Here is a 26,826-nt window from a genome sequence, read left to right as displayed (position 1 = left end):
ACCATATTTTTATGAGATGGTTATTTTCCATTATTTAATAGTATTTTTTTTTGGTGCCCCAGCTGTTGAAATATTACTGTTTTTTTTTCTTTTTGTTGTTTTTTTTACAGTGTAGTATTTATTTATTTCATTTATTTTGTTCACGGTAGTAGGAAGTCTGTTTTTATTAAGAGGGAAAAAACTGTCATGCTCTGGCCTGTTTTTCGTCTTTTCTTTCTTTCTTTTTCTTTTTTTTTTACAGTGTAATATTTATTTATTTATTTATTTTGTTCATGGTAGTGGGAAGTCTGTTTTTATTAAGAGGGAAAAAACTGTCATGCTCTGGCCTGTTTTTCTTCTACTTTTTTTTTTTTTTTTTAAACCTGCATTGTCTTTGGGTCCCACGCTGAGCTCACCATCTGCCGTTACTGCAGCACCGTCCTTTAAAAAGTCACTGCTGTATTCTTAATTATCGTGGTTTAATCACCTTCCCTCTCTTGTGGGAGATGAAAGGTTATTGGAGAAGGAGGCCGCACAGGGGCGTTTATTCCAACTGCAGCAGAATGTGCAGGTTTTCCACGCCGCCGTCGTCCTTGTGCGTTTTGTTTACTGCTTTTATGGCGTTTTAAGCCAAAACCTCGGCTCCGTCTCTGTGTTTTCTCGGATCCTCGGGCTGTAATTACGCCGCTACACCTTTTGTTACCGTTTCCTGTTTTCCCAACGGAGACATTTTCGTTTTGATTACGTGACGCACCTGAATCCCATCCGACTATTATTAGATTCTGTGTCTGACTTTGAAGGGAAATGGAAGTAGATTTTTTTTTGTGACTTGTTGGAGTTCTGGTGTTCAGGTGAATCTAAGGACAGTGAAAAAAAACATCTACTTATTCTGTTAAAACTTCCATGAATGAAGTTTCAAGTTTCACTGCAAATGTGTTCCACCAATCAGCATTCATCAACACATAGCCCCGCCCCCCATGATTTCCAGGAATCTGAAACGTTTAGTCCCCCTACCAGGAACTTTTATCTACTGTGGGTTGGGGTTTTTTTTTTTTTTTTTTTTTACTGGGTAATTTCTGTGGAACTGTTTTTAAATCCAGAGTAAATGATAAAAGTGAAAAGGTGAAATAAAAGGACATAAATATATGGAGTTAAAGTCACTCACACATGCTGACACTTCTGCGATAAAAGACTCAGTAATATTCAGGTCAGGCTGTTGGACAGAAACATGAATGGACTGAACATCATCTTCATCACCATCTTCAGCATCATCATCATCATCATCTTCAGTTCTTTCTGACTCACTCACATTCTACGTATATAAATATAACCTACACAGGTTTATTATCACTATTATTATTTTTGGTATTGTTTGTTTTTTGCATCTTTCTGCTGCACATTTTCTTGCATTTTATCCTGTTTCTGTGTTAATCTGTGAATTTCCCCTTATCTTATTTTGTCTTCTTATCTTATTTTTTATCTACTTATCTTGTGTTATCTTATTGTATCTTATCTTACATTGTTTTATTTTATCTCATCTTATCTTATTTTTTATCTTGTCTTGTTTTATTTTTATCTTATCTTATTTTATCTTGTCTTATTTTAACTTCTTATCTTCTTATCTTGTTTTATCTTATCTTATATTGTTTTATCTTATCTCATCTTATCTAATCTTATCTTGTCTTATCTTCTTTTTATCTTATCTTCTTTTTATCTTATTTTTTATCTATCTTTCCTTATCTTATCTTTTATCTTATCTTATTTTTTCTATCTTATCTTTCCTTATCTTATCTTGATCTTATCTTGTCTTATTTTATTTTTATCTTCTTATCGTGTCTTGTCTTATTTTATCTTATCTTATTTTTATCTTATCTTTCCTTATCTAATCTTTTTTTTTTTTTATCTTATCTTACTTCTTATCTTATCTTATCTTATCTTATCTTATCTTACCTTATCTTATCTTATCTTATCTTGTCTTATTTTATTTTTATCTTCTTATCTTGTGTTGTCTTATTTTATCTTATATTGTTTTATCTTATCTTATTTTTATCTTATCTTTCCTTATCTAATCTTTTTTTTTTTTTTTTATCTTATCTTACTTCTTATCTTATCTTATCTTATCTTATCTTATCTTATCTTACCTTATCTTATCTTATCCTCTTCTGTGATCCGTTGGTACTAAACTCGGTGCTTAAATCTGTTCCTTCAGTGTTTGTTCCTTCAGTGTTTGTTCCTTCAGTGTTTGTTCCTTCAGTGTTTGTTCCACATGAATAACTGTCTGGTTCTTGATACTGTTTCCTGTAGAATGTCGAATATTCTCCGTCAGTGTGAAAATACTCGGGGCATAAACATCAGTTTGATGGAACTACAGTGTGAACAGTAAACCAGCGTCAGTCCTGGTGTGTCTTGGTGTGGAGGTTCAAACATCTTCACCCCCTCAGGTCTGACATCATCATCCACCTTCATCAGAATAAACCAAAACCAGAGGAAAACTGCGCTGTGAACAGATGTAGGATTTATGAGCCTACGTAACCTGAGTTCCACTAAACACTGGGTCTGCACCGCCCTTTTACATTCTGTAAACAGTGTTCATATTTGGACTTGTGTGGACGTAAAACTGGAGAGAAGGACTCAGAGTAAACTCAAAGAGACAGAAAATGGAAGAAAAAGTGACATTTCAGAAAAATCTATCTTTAACGCAACATTAAAACAAGTCTTTTACAGTTGATTCAGTGTTGCAGAAGTCAGAGGGCCATTTGTTGAGTGTTTTTCAGATTTTTTTTCTTAATTTTGCGCGTTAGTTTGTTCATCTTTTTAGTTTTATTGATTCTTTTCTTCTTTTCATGTTCATCCTTGTTATTGATTGGTTCCTTTTATAAATAATTTAGTTCATTTCTGTTATTACGTTCATTATTTTTTTGCTTTTTATTGATTGTGGCAACTTCCAAGTTATTTTTTGGTGATTTTATTACCATTTATCATAATTGTATCCTCTTTATTCTCTATTTATCAGTGTAGATCAGGTATTTGTCTGTATTTAATTTGCTGATCATTAAAGCTCAGAGTAAATTGTCTGAAGAAACTAAAGAAAATGTGACTTTTTCAGCTAATTCTATCTTTAACTGAACATAAAAACAAGTCTTTTATTGGTGAATTAATGTTATAGAAACCAGAGGGCCATTTGTTTATTGTTTTTTTGACTTTTTAACAATTTTTTTAGGACAAAATTTTCAAAATGTATATATATATATATATATATATATATATACACACACACACATATATATATATACACATATATATATATATACACACACACACACACACATATATATATATATATATATATATATATATACATATATATATATATATATATATTTTTTTTTTTTTTTTTTTTTTTTTTTTTTTTTGGTACACCCTGTAGATTGAAAACATGAGTGAACCAGCACTTTGGTCATTTGTTTTCAGATTCATCTTATGTCAGACTGAGCACATTTAAAGTCTGAAGCAGATATTTCCAAGAAACTGTAGAGCAGTGTTATATTCACTCTGCACGTACTGTCGATAAGTGACAATATGAGGAAAAATCAGCTCAATATCCACTGTTAAGCTGATGACAGCTGGATTTATATGAATACTGTAACACTACAGATGGGTCTGTAAATTTGGACAAATATCCAACAAGGTTATTTTTGTTAATGAAAAGTAGCGAAATGACAAAAACTAGAATTGTAAAAACATTTTCGTTAACTGAAATAAATAAAAACTAGAATTAAAAGAAAAAAACTGATAACTAACTGAAACTGTATTGTGTGTTTACAAAACTAACTAGAACATATAAAAATTATGGATAAAATTCCCTTTGTTTTTGTTTTTGTCAATGTCGGATTGATACGAAATTGATTTATTTCGCTCTAACAATTTTAGCTAGCGGCACCATGCGACACTTGACGGTCCGTCACTTGTGTTCACTGTGGTTTCCAGTCGTCTTCTGGTCCCCACTCTACCTGGAAACATGGAGACTAAAGCAGCAGAGTCCTGTCTGGGATTGATTTGAATAGGAGCACAGAGAAGAAGAGAAAAGAGACCACTGAACTACAACTGAACTACAACTGAACTACAACTGAACTACAACTAAGCATTTAGAAAAAAGAAAATTAATAAAAACTACCAAACCTGCTTTTGAAATGAATTAAAATGAACTGAATTAGAGAAAAAAAGTCCAAACTAAATAAAACTAAACTAGAATGAAAAATCCAAAACTATTAGAACCTTGATATCCACCAGTCCCATACCTACTGACATCCACAAAAGAAAATTCCAAAAATGATCAAATGTGAAACTAGGGGTAATTTTTCAAAATGTGTAGTTTTTTTTATGACACACCCTGTATGTGATGGTGTGTTTTTACACTTTCGGGGTGTAACGGTGCACTCGTTTGTACTGAACAGATACATGTAGCCTAAGAGAAGAACATGGACGTAGACGTGTTGAACCTTAGACGTGATCGTAACCTGAATCCTTCTACCTCTAACTGTGTGAGTTTGAATTAGTGCAGAGTAATGTGTGTTTTCAGACGTGTGCGGTGTACGGGTGTAAGAAAATATCAGTTCTGCAATATATCGCGATATTTCACTACCTGATACTGTATTGATATTTTAAAGTATTTATTCAAATGCAGACATGGCAGAGGTTCTTTTTTTTGTTTGTTTGTTTTTCATGCTCTTTTATTTCTATATTCACATGAGTATTTTTCTACTAAAGGAATATCGTGATATCACGGGTCATACATAGACTTTTTTTTAAAATTGATAACAGTTATTTTAATCATCCTAAAAGCACTTTTTACTGTCTGAACGAGTCAAATGTTAGATTTTTTTTTTTATTGGGAATGAACAACAATAATGTTCTGATGTTGGATGAGTCAGGGACGGAATATTATCTGTTCTTTTCGCAACAGAATACGAACATTTAAGCAGGATCTTTAACTCTAATGTCCCTAAAACATACTTTATTATTTTTTTATTTGTTTGTGTATCGGCTAAAATTTCCTCAGGGGGTCAAATGAGTGTCCATTTTTGTCCAAAAAAAAAAAAGTTGTCATAAATGCGTAGAAGTGTGTGTAAACAATGCTAATCCATTTGTGCACAGACTACTGATGTTCTTTGACAGTGGAAGCTCTATTTTCATAAATACTGGATTTGGAATAGCACGTGTATGTGAAAACTTTTACTGGTGGACGGACGTGACATTACCCATGATGCTCTGGTCAGTATTCCGTAGTCCATATTTGGGTCCTATTTGTGGACCCAGTATTTGATTATAAATTCATTAATTATGGGATGGCTCAGAGTAAGAGGATAATATATATAGATTTTTTTTTTTTGCATTTATCTGAGGTCATCAATAGGTGGGGGTAAATCTGTCTACATTTGCCTTTTATTATTGGGTCTAAAAAGATGGAACAGTGTCAGATACTAAAATAATTAGCTTTTTTTATTGGGAATGAACAAAAATAATGTTCTGATGTTGGATGATTCAGGGACTGAACATTATCTGTTCTTTTCACAACAGAATACGAACATTTAAGCGGAATCTGAAACTCTAATGTCCATAAAACATTTATTTATTTGTGTATGTGGTTTTTTTTGTTCTGGTAAAGCTGCACATTCCAACTTTATTTATCCAAACGCTGCACTACAAGTTTTTCCAGGAAATAATCTTTTAAAAGAAGACACAAAACCAAAAATATTGAATATATCTGTATATATATATATATAATATATCGATATATCGGGATCCTAGCGTTGCAACTTGTATGGTATCTCCAGATTCTTGCCGGTACACAGCCCTGGGGCGGTGGAGGTGTGAACGGCGCTAGGCCTCGTCTGGTGTCGAATAAAACTCGTTAACATTCATGCGCCGTGTCCTCGCGCTCACTCAGAGGCATCTTTCATTATGGAGGAGTTGTAAATGCTTTGAAGTTCAGTGTTTTTTTTTGGGGGGGGGGGGTTCGGTCCCAAATGTAGAACAGCTGTGTGTCGATCGATCAACGTCCTGTTTTTCCCAGATTTTTTTTTTTTTTTTTTTTTCTTGCTGTGTTTGTCGGGGAGGGGTCTGCCTTTCCCATCCTGCACCTCTGTCACTGAAAACCAGGTCAAGGTGACTGAGAATCTAATTGACGCTCGGTGCAACCCCCCCCCCCCCCCCCCCAGCTCCCATGGGACATAAAACAGCCCCCCCCACCTCCACCACCGCCTGCCGCTCACATCTCATTAGCATTTGACCGCGTGGGCTAAAGCTGCAGCTTCGCCTCCTGCATTTAACAGTCAGAATATATTCAGAGTAATTCAATTAATGTGTCGGTGGCAGAGCGTGCACAGATAACACTGAAACAATTTCACAGCTGCAGCACTATCAAAGCACTCAGGACAAAAAAAAAAAAGAAGAAGAAGTAGCGTTCATGGTCGGGTTATTTCTGATCCTGATAAGAAGTAAAACATCTGCTTTAGCTCTGTTTAATTTAACGATAAAATACAAGAACTAAAGTGAAAATCTGTCAGGAAACATGTTCAACAGACTGTCTAATAATAATAATAATAATAATAATAATAATGATAATATTGTGATAAATAGCTTAAAATTGTTGATGAGAAGTCCGTGTATCTGTTGGTAATTAGGGCTGTGTATCGGCAAGAATCTGGCGATACGATACAAATGACAATACTAGGATCATGATATGATATATCACAATATATCATGATACTGTTAAAAAGGTGATTTTTTTATTGGTTTCTTTTCTTTTCTTTTTTTTAATGATTATTTCCTTGAAGAATTGAATTCCAGCAGAAATCTGCACAAATACTAAACACATTTGTATTTGATCCCAACAGGATCTAATGTTCTATCAGCAAATGTTCCAACTGTGTTCAAACTGAAATTCTGTTTTCCAGACATTCCAGTTTCAGATCCTGTTCAAATGTTCAGATTCTATTAGTTCACAACTAACATCAGAACAGGATTTGAGTTCAATCCCAACAAAGGAACGAACATTATTTAATAAAAGAGTGTGAAATAATAATAAATAAAATAGAAACAAAAAAGAAAAACAAAAATTAACCCCCACAATATCTGCATTTGAATAAATACTTAAAAATATCCATACAGTACTTTTTCATATTGATACAGTATTGTGAAAGGAAATATCACAATATATTGCAGAACTGATATTTTCTTACAGCCCTATTGGTAATTGGATTTTTTTTTTTTCAGAAACAAAAAAAACTAGTGGTTAGATGATTTTAATTTTAAAATACAAGTATTAAAATTGAATTTCAAGGTGTTTTTCTTTTTCAGTGTCAAAACAGATAAACCAAATTTAAAAAAACTGATTGATTTTCATTTTCTCTAATAACCAAAAAGAATGTTACTACCTGACAGAAATGGAAAAACGGAACAAAAACACCTTTTTTTTTTTTTTTTTTTCATTTTCTGAGACCAGACGTCATTTTCAAGGAATGAAATCTGGAGTTCGTAGACATTCTTGGAGGGAGCTTGTCTACGATGCCCAGATTTAGTACGAACTGGAAGATTCATACAAACCCGTCGTTCGAAAGAATCTTTGTAACTGTGGCATTAGTGCTCTTTCCTTGATCGTTAAGCAATCGACAAGGTCAACCAACTAATGATTAATGGATTGATTGATAATTTTCCTCCCCACTCGTTCCTCCTCTGTCTCCTAAATTCTAAACTGATGTGGTTTCCTGGTGTGTCCACACACACACACACACACACACGTTTGGGTTCAGCTCTTCTTCTTCTCTTGTTCTAACATCCATCAACATCCATGTTTTTGGTCATGTGACTCTAGTTGTGCTAAAAGGTCTTTTCATTACAGTTTTGTGCGATATACTAGTTTAACTACACCTGAGAAGACACCTCTTGTAAGTGCAAAAAATTTTCATCGAATAACAAGAGTTTTGGTGAAATTGTCGTTTTTCTGTTTGACAGATTTTTATGCACAAGTTCTATTTACGCAGTTTGAGGTTCAATGGAAAAGCAAATACTTAAACACTTATCACTAACATAAAGGTTCAGCCATCGGTGTAACTTTTAACATTATAAACCAGGGTGCGTTCAGGTGCAGTTTGAGCCAAAGTCTGTATGTTTTTCCGATCCCTCGGTGCTGACTCTTCCATGCTCGGTGCCTGTACCAGATGCCGTCCAGTGCCAGGGCAGTGCTGTTTGGATGATGGTTTTCCGCTGGTTAGAACTCAGCCCGTGTCAGAGGCTTTCAGCGGCTGCTTATTCAGAGCAGCTTAGAATAATCTGTAAATCCTGGATCACGTACGTTTACGGGATAAATGACCATCGTTAACCAATACTGGGGTTAAATGGACGTCCAGTACAAACAAACACAAACCACTGTCCACCATGTTCATTTAAACACTGAAACACAACATTAACAAGTCCAGTATAAGACCCTTTATCCAGCTGTTTCATTATTATTATTATTATTATTATTATTATTATTATTATTATTATTATTATTAATAATGATGATGATAATAATAATAATAATAATAATAATAATAATAATAATAATAATTTTACTGTTATTATTTTTAATTGTCTTTTTATCATTATTATTATTATTATTATTATTGTTTATCATTATTATTATTATTATTATTACTATTAATATTACTATTATTTATTTATTTATTTATTTATTTTTTGTTTTTATTATTTGTTTTTGTTCATTTTGATTTCTGTTAATATTGTCACTATTATCACAGTTGTTTTTTTTAAACTGTTTAATATTAATTATTTGTTGTTGTTACCGATTCCTTTTGTCTTTTCTTTAATTTCTCATACACACACACAGACACAGACACACACACACACACACCTCAGTGTATTATGATAAATATCTCATCAGTATCTCTTTTTGTTTCGTTTTTTTTTTTTTTTTTTTTTTTTTATTATTACTGTTTGTTTTATTTTTATTACCTCTCTTTTCTTTCATTTCTTTTTTCTTTTCCTGCTGACCTCTGGGATCAGGTCACACTTATAAAACAGATCACAAACTCAAGTAAAAGTCTAATAAAAAAAATAAAAAAAATAAAAAATGTCCTTCACATGTTTTGTTACATACTTCCTAAACCCTGATCAGCTGTTTCTTCTTCTTCTTCTTCTTCCTCCAGTGCAGATCTGCCGTTCCACCGTCCGACTGCATGAAGAGGCCCAGTGACTGGACCCTGGTCCTCACATAGACCCCCCCACGACCCCCCCACCCCCACTGCCTGGACATGGTGAGTCACCACCAACACTAAATAAACTCACATCAGACTCTTTTCCATTTACCTGGATTCTGGAAAACCTCAGTGTGTTTCCACTCAACTTACCTGGTAATTCCACTGATAGAAGGTTCTAGGACACGGGTGTCAAACATGCGGTCCGGGGCCAAATCCGGCCCGCCAAAGGGTCCAGTCTGGGCCCTGGGATGAATTTACAAAGTGTATAAATTCCACAGTCCAGGCTGTGGAACTCATTTTAGTGTGGGTTCCACATCCAGACCAATCTGATCTACAGTCCAATAAGAACAGCAGAAGAACCCACACAGAAGAACCACTGCAGATTTACTACTGGGTTTGATGGGAGAAAAATAATATAACATTATGTCTATAAGTAATGACAACTTCAAATGTTTGTCTTTGTTTTAGTGCAAAAAATAACATTAAATTATGAAAATATTTCCATTTCCAAACTCTCCTGTAACAATGAAATGTGAATAACCTGAACAAATATGAACAACCTGAAATGTCTGTATTAAATTCAGTCCAGTTTGAACTCTTTTCTTCTGTTCCTCAGTGTTTAGTGTCTTTGGAGATCTGATCCAGAATGCACATGGACTAATGAGAAACTGAGGCAGAAGATTGTTAAAAATGCACTGATTTTTCTTAAGAAATTTCAGTTTTTTCAGATTATTCTTTTTTTGTTTGAATAGTTTATAAAAGTAAGTATTTTCGTAAATTGATGGGGTTTTTTGCACTAAAACACAGACATAAATAGTCAGTTGTCATTATTTACAGGTTCTTCTGTTCTTTTTGACTGGTCCGGTCCACTGCAGATCAGATCAGGCTGAATGTGGAACCTGACAGAACAGGAGTTCGGAGCTCTGCTCTGGGACGACAACTGGACTTCTAAGAGTACTCTGAATTCTGGGGGGCGGGGCTTGTGGCGCCGCATTATGTAATAATTTTGCAATATGTAATAATGTAATAATTTTTCACCTCATTATGTAATAACGTCGCATTTTGTAACAAAGTTCTTGAACGCATTTTCTAATAAACTTTGACGCATTTTATAATAACTTCCAACTTTCCGTACACCAGTAAGTTTCTTGTCACTTTTACTTAATCAGTGCAGATTTTACTTAATTAGTGCAGGTTTTATCTCTAACTCACAAACACTGGTCTCTTTTCCATTGGACATCTGTGCAAAACTTTACTGATATTTACTAAAAACAGAAGTGCGTAATGTCGGTTTTTCCATTAAATCACAAATGGGATGATTTGTTTATTTATTATCGCGAGATGACACGAGAAGTCATTCCATAAACATGACGACAAACGTAAATATAGTGTTAATTTACAGATATATTCATTATTATTATTATTATTATTATATATTACTCCTCTATCTTGTACTAAATTATAAAATGATTCAGTTTCCTGGTGTGTCCACACACACCCACACGTTTCTTTTTAAATTCTTCTTTTTCTCTTGTAACGTCCGTCAGCATAGATTTTTTTTTGTTTTGTTCATGTGACTCCAGTTGCGGTAAAAATTCTCTCCATTGCAGTTTTGCATGATATACCAATTTCACTACGCCTGAAAAAACCACCTCTTGCCAGAACAAAAACTTTTAATCGAAAAATAAGAGTTTTGGCGAAATTGAATTTTTCCATTAGGCAAATTTTTATGCACAAGTTCAAGGTTTTATGGTTAATGTTTTCCCTATTTTTGAAGTATTTTGCTCATTTAACATGTTTTTGTACATTTTATCCTATGAATTTTTGAGTTCAAACTGTATTTTACACCAGTTCTTTCCATGTATTGATCAGATTAGTGGATCCGCAGGTATTAAACAGTTTACATCAGTAGATGGTTTTGGTTTTTGAGGGTTAGCTGAATAAATACAAAATTGCTTAAAATTTTGCTTAAAATATCTGTTTTATTCAGATAGACCAGATAAATAAAACCATTTTCCTGTGTTAAGATCAGGATTCTCATTTTATTGATTCTTCTCTGAAGTAACACATACATAAACTGAGCAGATACGACTGGTTTTATACATATTATAGAACATTTTTCTAGTTTTAGTGACGTTTTTTTCCATTTTAACTCAATTGCTGCAGCTCGGCTTTTAACAGGGACACGCAAACATCAACATATTTCATGTTTTAGCTTCACTCCATTGGTTGCCAGTGCGTTTAAGAGTTGATTTTAAAATTCTTCTATTTGTTTTTAAATGTTTGAATGGCCTTGCCCCCTCCTACCTGTCTGACCTGACCCACCCCTACGCCCCCTCGTGCTCTCAGGTCAGATCAGCTGCAGCTTGTGGTTCCAAAAACTAAAAAGAAGCTTTGTGGGGATCGTGCCTTTTCTGTTGTCGCCCCAAAGTTGTGGAACCAGTTGCCCTCAGTTGTTCAACAGGCTCAGTCTGTACCTGTCTTTAAATCACATTTAAAAATGCACTTTTTCTCATTAGCTTTTAATCAGTGAGTGACATGTCTGTCTTTTTTTTTAATTTTTTTTTAATGCTGTTTTTAACAGATTTTAACTTGTCTTTGTTTTTATGATGTTTGTATTGTGTTGCTCGTAGCCCACTTAACACCCTGTGTTTTCACTAGTTTTATTTATTTATTTAATCCCTTGTTTTATGTTTGGTGTACAGCACTTTGGCCAGCTGTAAAGTTCTTAAAGTCCTTTATAAATAAAGTTGGTATGGTATGTTAACTAAATTTTTTACCATTTTAACAAAAATTCTGGCATTTTAACAAAAATTTCTGCCATTTTAACTCAATTTTTTGCCATTTTAAACCTTTTTTTGTTTTACTATTTTGTGTTTTTCGTTATTCTAGACACTTACGTTCATATGAAATCTACTGTGGTGTGTTTTATGGTGAATCTCAGCTTTCAGATACCGTTTGTATTTTGTCAGTATGTGAACGGTTCAGAGTTCTGTTTATTTTCTAACGTGTGAAGTCGGTAAATGCAGATTTCATCGTTGACAGATGCTCGTCACCTTCATCGTCGTCGTCGTGTCACAGGTTTTCCTCCGTGTGATTGGACAGAGAAAAGGAAACGTTACCGGAATTAAATCTGATCTGATTTATTTCCCACAAACCCGGCAATGCAATTAATTAAAGCTCCGAACTTCATTATCTCCTAATTGCATCGTGAGGCCGAACTCCAATAAAGAAAAGGAAACAGGTGATCCGGTCTGGTCTGGGCCCTGGTCCAGGTCCAGGTCCGGGTCCAGGTCCAGATCCAGATCCAGGTCTAGGACCCGTGTTGGAGCCGTTAAAGTCTTAATCTGTCATGTAGATGTTGTTAATGTTTGTGTGTGTGTGTGTGTCGGTGTGTGTGTGTTTGTGTTGCGGTTGTTGACGCTGCTTCAGCCTCGAACGCCCGCGGTGCATCGGTGAGAGATTAGTGAGGTCATGATGAACGACCTCACAACTCCAGCACACGCCCCCGAGACACGAGCAGGAGCATGAATGAGGAAAGCAGAGTCATAAATAACCCACTGTAATGAGGGGGGGGGGGGGGGGGGGGGGGTGTCTGATGGTGATAGAAGTTTGACCTTGATGCTAAATCCTGGTGGATCTGATTCTGGATCAAATTATGACTGAGTTTATAAATGTAACTGTTAAAGAACGACGTCTGAACCTGAGAGGAGTCAAACATACGAACGTAAAAATGTACAGTCTGTGGACCAAAACAGAGTCCCATCAGGAATAGAATGGAATAGAATAGAATGGAACAGAACAGAATGGGTCTTTGTTGTGAACAGTGAACTCCAGTTTCTCTGCAGATTCAAGTGGAAAACACAAACTGAATAGAAAACACAACCGTTAAACTGAAAACAGACAAAATCCTTCTTCTTTTCCAGAGGACATGAGTGTAAATCCCAGCTCGTCCATAAACGCTCAGTGTGTGAAGTGTTCGGAGGTCGATAATAAAACCCCTTCAGTAAATGTGGATCTGAATGTGACCCCCATCAGTACTGGTCCTGGATCTGCTGCTGATCAGAACCATATATGGACACTTCCACTCATCCACTCTAATATCAAACGTCTCCATCCACATCACGTTTCCTGGTGCATTCTGGGATTTCAGTCCATTTCGGAGCCGTTGCTCTCGGTTATTTTTGACAGCGTTCGTGAACAGGAAGGACAGACGGAAATAAACAACATGTGAAAAGCCTGAAATGAAACCTGTTAAAGGCGTCCGCCCGTAACCGACGGCAACCGCTGGATGCAGGAGACGCGTTTTAGTTGGTTTTCCGTTCATTAGGTTTCATGTGGAGAAAAAAATACCATGAAGGTGCAGACGCTGAGCCTCTGTGTGTACGTCTGTTATCTGCACTGTGATTGGACGAGCTGAAGATGGAGACGCTCAGAGCGTTAGTTTTATGTCCATGAACGGGTTTTTGAAGTTTGAAATAAGGAATAAAAATGGTTGAATGGATGAAAATTCTACAACTAGAGCTGGACACTTACAGAATATATATATAGCCTATTTATGAAGTATTTTGCTCATTTAACATGTTTTTGTACATTTTATCCTATGAATTTTTGAGTTCCAACTGTATTTTACACCAATTCTTTCCATGTGTTGATCGGATTAGTGGATCAGCAGGTATTAAACAGTTTACATCAGTAGATGGTTTTGGTTTTTGAGGGTTAACTGAATAAATACAAAATTGCTTAAAATTTTAGCAATATAGCTAAGTGTATAGCTGGACACTTACAGAATATATATATATACAAAATGTAATATGAATAAAAGGGAATTAACCCATAAAAATGTACCAAAACTGGTTAAATGAGAATAAAATGACCAAAATATTTGAAAAATAAGGAAAACATGATTAAAAAAAAAACCTTAAAATATGCCATAAAAGTGAACAAATCCTTTTAAAATGAGGAGAAAATTTGGAAAATACTTGTGAAATGCAGAGAATTCATCATTTCATCCCATCCAGAACTCTATATTTATTCAGTTAACCCTCAAAAACCAAAACCATCTACTGATCTAAACTGTTTAATACCTGTTGATCCACGATAAAAAAAATATCGGCTCTGCAATATATCGCGATATTTCATTTCATGATACTGTATCGATACTAAAAAGTACTGTATTTTTAGGTATTTATTAAAATGCAGAAGTGGTGGAGGTTCATTTTTGTTTTTCTTTATTGTGTATATCTTATTTATTCTTAGTTAACACTGTTTTATTAAATAATGGTTATTTGAAGCATCCTAAAGAGGCAGATGATTTTTTCTTGGTTGAGATCACACAAAATATGAAGAATATGAACATTTGAGCAGGATCTTCAACTGTAATGTCTGTAAAACATAATTTAAGGTTTAAGTTTAAAAAAAAAAAGTTTGGTGACATGGCATTAGAATAAAAATAAAAATAAAAATGTGTTTAGTATTTGTGCAAATATCTGGTGTAATTTAATTCTTCTAGGAAATAATCTTAAAAAAACAAAAAGAAAACAAAAAAAAAAAAAGCCTTTCTAACAGTGTCCTGATATATCGTAATATATATCGTATTGTGATCCAAGCATTGTGATTTGTATCATATCGCTAGATTCTTGCCGATACACACTCCTACTCATAAAAACAGAATAACATCAGCGTATTCAACAGGTTTTAGTCGTAAAACGCTGCTCAGATGAAGACGAAATCAGAAAATCCAAATGGACGCCTAAGGACAGTACGTACAGAGGAAAAAGAACAGGCCCATGTACGGCGCCCTGTGGGACACCAGAAGTAACTGCAGTTCGATGGGTGACTGATTATTAACGTGTAAAAAAGGATGTTCGGGAACTTGTATTAATTTTGTTTTTCGTAAATGTGTATCTGAAGTTGTCTTCATTCGTGGATAATGCGTTGAAGAATGAAAATATGTTGAAATAGAAACAAAAATCCAAATGGACGCCTAAGTACAGAGTAAAAAGAACTGGCCCATGTACGGCACCCTGTGGGACACCATAAGTAACAAAAGTTTAGGAACTTGTATTAACTTTGTTTTTCGTAAATGTGTATTTGAAGTTGTCTTCATTCGTGGATAAAGTGTTGAAGAACAAAAATATGTTGAAATAGAAACAAAATCCAAATGGAATCGGCTTTTTATCCGACACCTGTCAAACTCAGAGTAAAACTGAAGGATTAGCGTTTCCGTAAATGTATTTAGTTCATGACATGACCTGTGATGATAACATTTCCGTCCTTCTGCAGAAACGATTCCTCCGAACGCCGCTCCTAACATCTTCCCTTTGTTTTGACGCAGAGGTCTTTCCGATCGTTCGCCAACGACGACCGCCACGTCATGGCCAAACACGCCAGCATCTACCCGGCGCCGGAGGAGCTGGAGGCGGTCCAGACCATGGTGTCCACGGTGGAGGGGGCGCTCAAGAAGGTCTCTGATTGGATGGACGGCCTCGCCCGACCCTCAGGGAAGATCTGCGCCCAGGACGGACACGGAGACGGAGAAAGAGACGGAGACGGAGACGGACACGGAGACGGACACGGAGACGGCGTGGACCAGGACCAGGATGCCACCAGAGACAGGTTTGTACAAGAAGGTTTTAACACCGCTGTCAGCGTGTGTCACTGTCCAAATACTTATGGACATCAGTGTAGAATAAGTCCATAATGAGGCGTTTACTGACCTGTAGGAAAATCTGGCCTGGATTCAAGTCAGACATCAACTTTATTCACAACAGGATTTAATGTGTTACTTCTGTCTGTGTTTGTGTGTGGCGTTCAGGTCCATTTTAATCCATAATGAGGCATTCACTGACCTGCAGGAAAATCTGTTCTAGACCCAAGAATCAGACGTTAACTTTAGTCACAACAGGATTTAATGTGTTCATTTTGTCTGTGTGTGTGTGTGTGTGTGTGTGTGTGTGTGTGTGTGTGTGTGTGTGTGAGACGTTCAGGTCCATTTTAGCCCATTTTAGTTCATAATGAGGCGTTTACTGACCTCCAGGAGAATCTGTCCTGGATCCAAGAGTCAGATGTTAACTTCAGTCACAATAGGATTTGATTTGCTACTTTTGTCTCTGTGTTCATGTGTAACATTCAGGTTCCTTTTAGTCTGTTGTAGTCCATAATGATGCGTTTACTGACCTGCAGGAGAATCCACTCTGGATTATATTTTTACAGTAATGGATGAAATTATTGGTCTCTTATGAAAACCTTTAAAGTATTTTCAAATGCTGATAAACAACAGCGGAAAATATTTTTTAACACTGTTCTTTTCAACATCTTAGTTTTATTTTGAATTCACAAAGAAAAAGAAAAAAAAACACATTTATTTCCATTGATATAGATGAATATATGTGTGCTAATATAGACTGATATAGTTTATTTGTTGTATTGTAATAAAGAGGTGGATTAAATAAATATCAATAAATATTAATATTGTTCTCCTCTTCCTGCTCCTAAATAACTTTACAAGTGTTTGAATAATTGTTTTCATATAATAGTTTTCATTTCATTTTTTTATTTTATGTTGATTCTTTGTTTCAGAGTGTTTTCTTTTGTTGGTTGTTTTGTATTTTTTATGTGTCAGAAATAAAACATTCAGTCCTTCCAGATGTAACTGATGCTGTAATTTCCTAAATGTGCTCCAGAATATTCTGAACATTTATGTTTTGGATTTCAAACTGCATACATTTACATTTTATTTTGCAAAAAAAATCTGCTAAATGTTGCTGTTCTTGTGTGTTTTAACCCTCACGTACTTCTGCCTTCAACACGACGGGCAGACACTGAAGTAAACGTCTTTGTTTGAATAAAAATCACATTTACTCTTTGTATTTGATTTGTATTTCAACAACGTTCCATGAAGTCTGAGTAAAAACTGCTGACTGAGGCTTCTGTGGAGGATTGGACAAAGGAAACGTTATTGATTTTTTTACAATGTATTTGGGAGAATTTGTTCATTTACTGGAAACAAAATGAGACAAAAGCAGAAATGGACGGACTCATGAGGAGCTGAACTCCAACAGAGCAGGTTTCATGGGTTTAAAAGGCCTTTAATCACAACTAATAGAAGTGGAATGAGCTTCGGTTCAGAAATGAAACTGATGCTGTTGATGCTCACAAAGAAGGAGGAGGAGTCACAAAGTTCAGCTTTTTACACATTCAGCAAAAACACACAAATGTGTTCAGTTTCACAGTTTGAAGAACGAGAACAACGTCCATATTGTTCCTGTTTCCTGTAGAAGAACGTTGGTTCATTCTGCCGTCGGTATACTTTTTTTTTTTTTTACTTAGTGCTCGACAAAATATTGTGACGAGGTAACAAAGACAAACAAACAAACAAAAGACAATTCATAAGACAGAGACATTAAGCAAAACAAATATATATATATATATATATATATACATATACATACATATATATATATATATTGTGTGTGTGTGGTTATTTATAATTTTTTTTTTATTATTTAATTTTATTAGAGTTCCATTAAAAGTACTATACAAATAAAATGTGTTGTTATTATTATTATTTTTATTTTTGTGTGTGTGTGTGTGTGTGTGTGTGTGTTCAGAAAAGGGTTTTAAATAATAGTATAGAAAGAAGTGTAGGGGAAAGAAAAGAAATAAATAGAAATAAAAGTAAAGAAATAAAATAAACAAATGAATAAATTAAAAAATATATATATTTTTGGGGATTATTGATTTTGCTGTTTATTTTTATTTTTTTTTAATTTATTCATTTATTTTTATTTATTTACTTTTTATTTTTATTTATTTATTTTCTTGCCATCAGTATCCTTGACAACGGTGCTGATGAAGATCTGGAGTCGGTCCCTTAGCATCTTCAACGGCAGCTCACTGATACAAATATATGCTAATGCTAATGCTAGGTAGTGTATATGCATTTGATTAAATGCAGAAACTGAATTTCCCCACAGGCAGGATAAAGATAATAAAGTTAACCTTAACCTTTTCGTTAACCTTTTTTTAGACGCAACGTAGTGGTGCTGAACATGTTAGCTAGACAGCAGCCCACTCTGTGTTAGCATTAGCATTAGCAGAATTTTCTGGTGTCAAATCAAGGCTTCAGAATGATTTTGTCCATAAGTTAAAGTGGCAGCTCACTGATACTCATTTATGCTACGTGCTAATGCTAATGCTAGGTGGTACATATTGTAATGGCAACTTAACATATATTCTATATTACATGTGTTTGGTTGAACTCTGTATTATATGAGACTGGGTTTTCTTCCTGTTGGACAAATGATAGTGTTGCACTCTGTGTTTGGTCTCGGACATAAGGACATCTGTGTTGGAAACAGTTTTCTCACAGGAGTTATCTCTTGCAGACATTCCATTCTAGCACACATGGGTTATCGTTGTGACACAGAGAGAGCATGATTTTTTTTTATCAGTTTTCATATAAGAGACAATGACGACTGTAATTTGTTGTACACTCATGCAGACAGCGTTGCCTCTGTGCGACCTGTACCTGGAGCTCCAATTAACTTTAAACTGAAGACGTCTGAATCGACCATTTCTTATTTTGAGGATGAATGAGCAGAGTATTTTTTCCACAACAATATGCATTTGATTAAATGCAGAAACTGAATTTCCCCACAGGGATGATAAAGATAATAAAGTTAACCTTAACCTTTTCGTTAACCTTTTTTTAGAGGCAACGTGGTGGTGCTGAACATGTTAGCTAGATAGCAGTGCACTCTGTGTTAGCATTAGCATTAGCAGGATTTTCTGGTGTCAAACCAAGGCTTCAGAATAATTTTGTCCATAAGTTAAAGTAGCAACTCACTGATACTAATGTATGCTACATGCTAATGCTAATTGCTAATGCTAGGTTCTGTGTATGTATCGGCTTGTTAAGAGGTGATGTAATAGGTCATGTGATATTTCTGTTTCCGAACAAATCCAAGATGTGCAACTCACTGTAAAAATGACTGAACCGAATACTTAGTTTACATCAGAAAGTACTTTTGTGATCGTGTCGGAGCAGGTGAAAAAGGGTCGGAACTGTTCTGAGTCGTAGTTCTGTCGTCGTTAACAGATGCAGAACCATCACAGGCAGCGTCCAGGCCAAAATATCGGTTCTGCAATATATCGCAATATTTCATTTCACGATACTTTATCGATATTAAAAAGTACTGTATGAATATTTTTAAATATTCAGACATGGTGGAGGTTCATTTTTGTTTTTTGTCTTTTATTTCTATATCTTCATGGGTATTTTGCTCTGTTGTTTGTATAATACAAAGCTAGTATTGGGATATTGCAGGTCATGCATAGTTTTTTTTAAATTGATAACACTAGTCGCTTTTCCATTTTCCCTCATATTGCGTAAATATAACTTGCACATAAAAATTTACCAAATGGAAAAATGACAATTTTGCCAAAACTCTCGTTTTTTGATTAAAAGTTTTACGCTGGCAAGAGGTGGTTTTTCAGGTGTGGTTAAATTGGTATATCGCGCAAAACTGCAACAGAAAGACCTTTATCTACAACTAGTCACATGAATCCTACTGTATAATGCACATTTTGGCCCCGCCCCGTGTCCATCCTATCGATGTCCGTCCGTCCAATCGATGTTGCAAAACATCAAAACAGGAGGGCGTTTGGGTGCAATGCCACTGTTGCACCACAGGGGGGGTACAATGCCGCTAGTAAAAATAAAAAACAATGTTGACGGACGTTACAAGTGAAGAAGAGTAGTTTTAAAACAAACATGGTGCAGTATGTGTGGACGCACCAGGAAACTGAATCATTTTATAATTTTGTACGGGATAGAGCGGTAATACAGAATAATAATGAATATATCTGTAAATAAACATCATGTTTACATTCATCACCATGTTTATGGAATGACTTCTTGTCTCGTCTCATGATGATAAAGGATGGGGGGGGGGGGGGGGGGGTGTCGGAGCGGGGTGATTAGCAGTCCATACTTGTCGCAGTAAAGAACACCATAAAATAACAGAGTATTTACATCAGTAATATAATTCCTCTTCTGCACCAGAAACTGTCACTACTCAGTGGTGTCCTCCATCAGCTGCCACAGTACTGTGGTAGAAAAATGCATAAAAGAATGAACTGAAGTATACTGCATACATGAGCACAGTACTGTGGCAACACGAGGGTAATGCGTTCATGGAACAGGATCTGTGATTGGCTCTGGTACAAATGCTAACATCTGATTGGTCTGTGGTTATAGACACGCCCATATTTTGTGTGTCAGTAGACATTACCAGTATTTATAGAAACAGTTAGAATTCAGATTTTTTTACTGTCCATCTCCCCTCAGGTCCGACGCCCTGACTCCGGCCGTGGCGCCGGCGCTGTGCGGGGTGACCCGGGTGGGTCTGGTGGCTGAAGGCCTCCTGATCAAAGGGGACCTGGACCTGGAACTGGTTCTGATGTGCAGAGACAAACCCACCAAAGTGCTGCTGTACACGGTCAGCGCTAACCTGCCGCTGCAGATCCAGGTAGGAGGACGCACCCATGGACGGACACAAACAGTCTAGAACACAACAGGGTGGAGCTGAGGGGGAGGGGGCGGAGCTTAGAGCAGCAGAGTGCAGTCAGAGAGAGAGACATGGAAGATTTTTATGACTTTTATTAGTGTTTTAATGAGGTTTTAGCGTTGAATTCATGTCCATAATTGTATAGAATAGTGATAGCGTAGTTTTGGAGTGTTCTACTGGTGTGTTTTTGTCAAGTTTCCTTGTTTTTCTCTGTATTTTTCCAGTTTGTAGAGTTGATTGATAGTTGTATTGTATCTGTAAATCTTCTCTAAATGTGTGTATAGGGCTGTGCAATTAATCAAAATTCAATTACGATTTCGATTATTACACTCAACGATTGCAAAAATTATGTAATCGAGAAAAAACGATTATTAATGTGCATTGTGTGTACATGTGTGATGTGCTTTTTCCATGAACATGTGAACACTGGCTCCACAGTTTGAACCCTTCAGACCTGATACACAACTGAGCTGTAGATGAGACACATTTAGACAAATGAAACTGTAGATTTGGACGACTGTTGTATCTCTGAACTCTTTTCTTAGTCCTTGTAGAGTTAATGTTGTTGTTTTGTCATTTATGCCTGAGGTTATTTATAATAAGGCATTAGAAAAGTTTATTGAAACAGGATTAAAAACACTCACATTTTTTGTTCTAAAATCAGCAGATTTGTTAAAGTAGAATTACACTGTACACCAGGGTTCTCAAACTCCTGTTCTTTCAGGTTCCACATTCAGTCTGATCTGATCTGCAGTGGACCCAACCAGTAAAATAAGAACAGAAGAACCTAGAAATAATGACAACTGACAATTTTTGTCTGTTTTAGTGCAAAAAACTGCCATTAAATTATGAAAATACTTACTTTTATAAACTATCCAAACAAAAAAAATGTGAATAACCTGAAAAAACTGACATTTCTTCACAAAAATCAGTGCAATTTTAACAATATTATACTTCAGTTTCTCATTAGTCCATGTGCATTCTGGATCACATCTACAAAGACACTAAACACTGAGGAACAGGAAGAAAAGAGTTCAAATTGTGTTTAATTTTCTTTAGACATTTCAGGTTGTTCATATTTGTTCAGGTTGTTCACATTTTATTGTTACAGGATAGTTTGTAAATGTAAATATTTTCATAATTTAATGTTATTTTTTGGACTAAAACAAAGACAAATATTTGAAGTTGTCATTATTTATAGACATAATGTAATATCTTTGTTTTTTTCACATCAAACCCAGTAGTAAATCTGCAGTGGTTCTTCTGTGTGGGTTCTTCTGCTGTTCTTATTTGACTGTAGATCAGATTGGTCTGGATGTGGAACCCACACTAAAATGAGTTCCACAGCCTGGACTGTGGAATTTATACACTTTGTAAATTCATCCCAGGGGTCGGGTTGGACCTTTTTTGGGCCGTATTTGGCCCCCGGGCCACATGTTTGACACCCCTGCTGTATTTGAACTCATCAGAGAACATGTTAGTGCAGATACTGAGCTGAATTTCACTAAATAAATCGGTTCTTTTCCGTCTTTAACCTCCTCATTGGATCGGATCCGTCGTCTTAAACCCTCTGTGGTGTTTGACCCTCCAGCAGCTCTTTGAACTCGTCTGTTCATCTGTTCATCTGTTTTTTCTGTTTTTTTCTGTTGTTGTTGGACCTCCAGTTCTTCTTCATTTCTTATTCTGCAGCTGGAGCTTCAATCTGACGCATCGGGCAAAATAAATAATTTGTGAGGGCAAAAATGTTTTCATTCCCAAAGCAGATAAGAGAGTTTTTTTTATTTTCGAAGCAGAGAAATCAGACACAGAGGAGCAGATGTAATGGAGGAGGAAAAGTGGAGGGTTCCACACAGAGCAGATGTGATTTATCTGACGTTCACTCTCCTTGAAACGTCTGAGACGGCAGGAAAATAAATAAATAAATAAATAAATAAGCAGCCGTCACACTTGAGTTTGTGTCCGCAGACACACACATGCTCTGTATGTTTTACATGGGCTTTCAGTTTCTCAGATTTAACCCTTACAGACCCACAGCTGTTTTTGCTCCAGTTTCCAGATGAATTATTCTCTATATTTAACATTTATTTCACCCTTACAGACCCAGTGGTACTTTAATGTCACTTCCCAAATGAGTTTTTTCTCTATATTTAACCTTCCTTGAGCAATTTATCACCATTTATTGTAATATTATCTTCTGTATTTTGTGTTTTTTTTTCAGTGAAAATCAGATATATTCCTATATTTAATTCACTGATCTGAACTGTCATATTTTTAACCCTTTAAATGCCATGTTTATAGTGGAAACAAACCATATTTAACTATATTTTTGATGCAAAAAAAAAGGTTTTTTTCAATATTCTACATAAAAGTTGTCAGTGATTAACACCAACATTGTTTAATATACATTATTATTATTTTTTGTTCTAGACCAAATGTTCTAAAATACTGGCACCGGTCACTAACTGTCTATAAAATACTCAACTAAAAATCAAGCTATTAAATATTACAAATTTACTTTTCTACTTTAATTTGAATTTTTTTGAAGCACCGTCAGCCCTAATCATAAATATCAAACATTCATTTATTTTACATTTTCTTTAATCCTTTAATAACCCTATTTTAACCCTATTTTGTTCATGATATGACTAGATTTTTTGATACAAAATACACAAAACATGAATTTTTTCCAATATTCTACATAAAAGTTGTCATTGATTAACACCAACATTGGTTAATATACTTTTTTTTTGTTCTAGGTCAAATGTTAAATGCTAAAATGTGTCAGTGTGTATTTTGCACTCACTTGTTTATAATATGATGATTTTAGTGGATGGGTCATAATTTTAAAAATCAGGTAAAAAATGAAAAACTTTTGAACTCTGACCAAAAACAAACTGTGAAGATAATATGACCTGCACTTAGAACAAACTCTTTTAATCATTCGGAAAATGTAGAACATTAGCCCAAATTTGGACTAAATATTGATATTTAGTTTTTCTGTAACATCATATTTACCAAACATAAAATTTACTCAACTCTTGAGTCAATTGGGTCCAAAAAGTCCAAAAACTTATATAAAAATAGTAAAAATAAAGCAGTAAATGTTTAATCTGATGAAACACAAAAACTAACAATGAACCAAAGCCAATATTTCAGCTCATGTTTGACATCCCAGCATTTAAAACCTTTATTACATGGAAAATAACTAATGTTTTATGTGTATTTTTCATAAATAACAACAGTTGAAGAGTTAAAATCCTTAAAATAAATGAATGAATGATAGTTTTGATTAGGGTTGAATTTAAGAGATTAATGCAAAAAAAAAAAAAAAAGTTTTTACAGCAGTTTTTTGTTTTTGTTTTTTAGAAGTGGATGTTTTAGTCCTGAATGAATAAATGAAACTGAAGGTTTATGAATAATCTGTGTATTTTCCTTGAAAACCAGGCAGACACAGTTTCTAATCACAGAATCATCCTCAATCATTTCAATGTGACTTTTTCACTAAACGCTGCTGCTCTATTTTTATACTGTTTCCTTTTTACATCCTGTACAAATGAAGGTTAACGCCCACAACCGCCCTGAACTCAGATCAAATATATATACACACACATATATATATATATATATATATATATATATATATATATATATATATATATATATGGAAAATAGTCCATAAGTTAACCTTTAAGGAGCAGAGTTGAGTGTTTTGTGTTTACTTTGTGACCCTTACAGTTTGACTTTATCCTCATTGTGATGGTTGACCATGTGGAGGAGGAAACAGCAGGAGGCTGGAATAATCTTCACTGCAGTATGATTTATGTACAGTGTTTGCCCAGGGGACATCGCTGATTGAGCTGTGTTAGTGAAAAAAAAACTAAAAAAAAAATTTAAAAAAAGCTAAACTAACTGATGAAAAACAGTTTGACAAAACATAAGGAAAATCAGTCTTCAACAACAGAAACTAAAGCTCAGCCCATGGCTACAGGAAACCAGCTTCAGCGTCCTGCTTCACTGAAGCAGAGCCACACTTCTCCTTCAGGCTTTTTATAGCCGTTGCCCCTCCCACATGAACAAACCAATCACAAATGTTCAATTTACCTTTCAATTAACATTTACTGGAATAACACTGATATCTTGACCTAAACCTCATTTCACTACTTTTATTTAATACTTCCCCAAAAAGTCTCCAACAGTTTAAACCTGGTTCAGACCATTTTAAAGGTGAACTAGTGGCCAGCTCACAGAACTCCCCTCTGATGGCTGCCACCCTTGGTACGTTCCTGATGCCCTCTGCTATAAAAGCTTTGGGAACCTCCCTCTTCCTGTTTGTCTGTCAGGCCTGGACTCTGGTGATGAGATGGAGAGAGCATCAAACAGGTAACAACAGGAACAAAAGGAACAACAGGAACAGACTAAGCTGTGCAAAGTGTGTTTTGACCTGTGGGCCCAGAATGGAACTATTTCTAAGGATGCAAAAATGATAAATATGAAATGAAAATATGATTAATAGAAACAAACAAAACTAGACCAGCTAAGCTAGCAGGTCCAAACCCATGCTCCCCCGTCACTCCGACCCAGGCCCAGGCCCAGGCCCAGACCCAGGCCCAGGCCCAGACCCAGGCCCAGACCCAGACCCAGGCCCAGGCCCAGGCCCAGGCCCAGGCCCAGACCCAGACCCAGACCCAGGCCCAGAGCCTGAGAACAGAGGATATGGGCTGCCACCATGACACTCACGCTTCACAGTTTCACTCCATTTGTGCATCTTTACTCTTAACATTGATCATTAATCAGAATCTGAAGACTTTATTATTAACAGGGGAAATGATCACGTGTTACAGTTTCTCCATTTAAATGTAATAAAAAGAAGCAGGAAAGGAATGATCGATTAAACAAATCATTTAATTATCAATACTTAATACTCCTGAAAGACAATAATGCATTTGTGTTCTCTGTAGGAGCAAGGTTCTAATAGTTTTGGATTTTTCATTATAGTTTGTTTTTATTTAGTCTTGACTTTTTTTTTTTCTCTAATTCAGTTCGTTTTAATTCGTTTTTAGAGCAGGTTTGCTAGTTTTTATTAGTTTTCATTTTTTTCTAAATGCTTAGTTTTAGTTCAGTGGTCTCTTTTCTCTTCTTCTCTGTGCTCCTATTCAAATCAGTCCCAGACAGGACTCTGCTGCTTTAGTCTCCATGTTTCCAGGTAGAGTGGGGACCAGAAGACGACTGGAAACCACAAGTGAACACAAGTGACGGAGCAAAAAGTGTTGTATGGAGACGCTAGCTAAAATTGCTACAACAAAATAAATCCATTTTGTATCAATCTGATGCTGATAAAGATGAAAACAGGAATTTTTGTCGTAATTTTTATCCATTTTAGTTTTGTAAACACATAATACAGTTTCAGTTAGTTATGGTTTTTTTCTTTTAATTCTAGTTTTTATTTATTTCAGTTAACAAAAATGTTTTTACAATTCTAGTTTTTGTCATTTCATTAGTTTTCGCTAACGATAATAACCTTGTGTAGGAGACAAGAGTTTCACAGCACGAAAAGAAAAGAAAAGAAAATGTATGTGATAAAACTGTCGCCTCATGCTGTTTCCATTCAAGACGATTATTTAATGAAAAAAAGCCCAAACATTTCCTGACCCGGGTCCCGGGTCCCAGGACCCGGGTCCTGGATCCTGGGTCCTGGGTCCTGGGTGGAGTCTCCTTCAGATTCAGGTCCTGGAGTCTGAGGGTTCTGTTCAGGATCTCAGCTGTTCCCAGGACGGTTCTATGAGTGTAGAACAGACGTGTGTCGTGCTCTGAACTGGATCAAAATAATCACTGAAACTCATTCCAGTGGATTTTCCGACATGAAAATCAAACGTATAAAGGGTTGAATAGTTCTGTTTTCATGTTGAACAGTTGAATGTGAGTCATGGGACTGAACTCTGAGTCAGTCCAGCCTTCATCACCATCACCATCATCATCACAGTTATTATGTTTATAATGTTTGATCATATTCGGTC

At 35.4% G+C, this 26,826-nt stretch overlaps 1 pseudogene; it reads left to right on the top strand.

Annotated features, from left to right (window-relative positions):
• The first annotated feature begins 9,186 nt into the window (after window positions 1-9,186).
• LOC115425292 (spermatid perinuclear RNA-binding protein-like) overlaps window positions 9,187-26,826 on the top strand; it is a 54,243-nt pseudogene continuing 36,603 nt past the window's right edge.

The sequence above is a fragment of the Sphaeramia orbicularis genome, chromosome 9 (assembly GCF_902148855.1).
Source record: "Sphaeramia orbicularis chromosome 9, fSphaOr1.1, whole genome shotgun sequence".
Taxonomy (NCBI): Eukaryota; Metazoa; Chordata; class Actinopteri; order Kurtiformes; family Apogonidae; genus Sphaeramia; species Sphaeramia orbicularis.
Note: the sequence above shows the minus strand (reverse complement) of the source record. Positions and strands in the feature narration are given on the sequence as shown.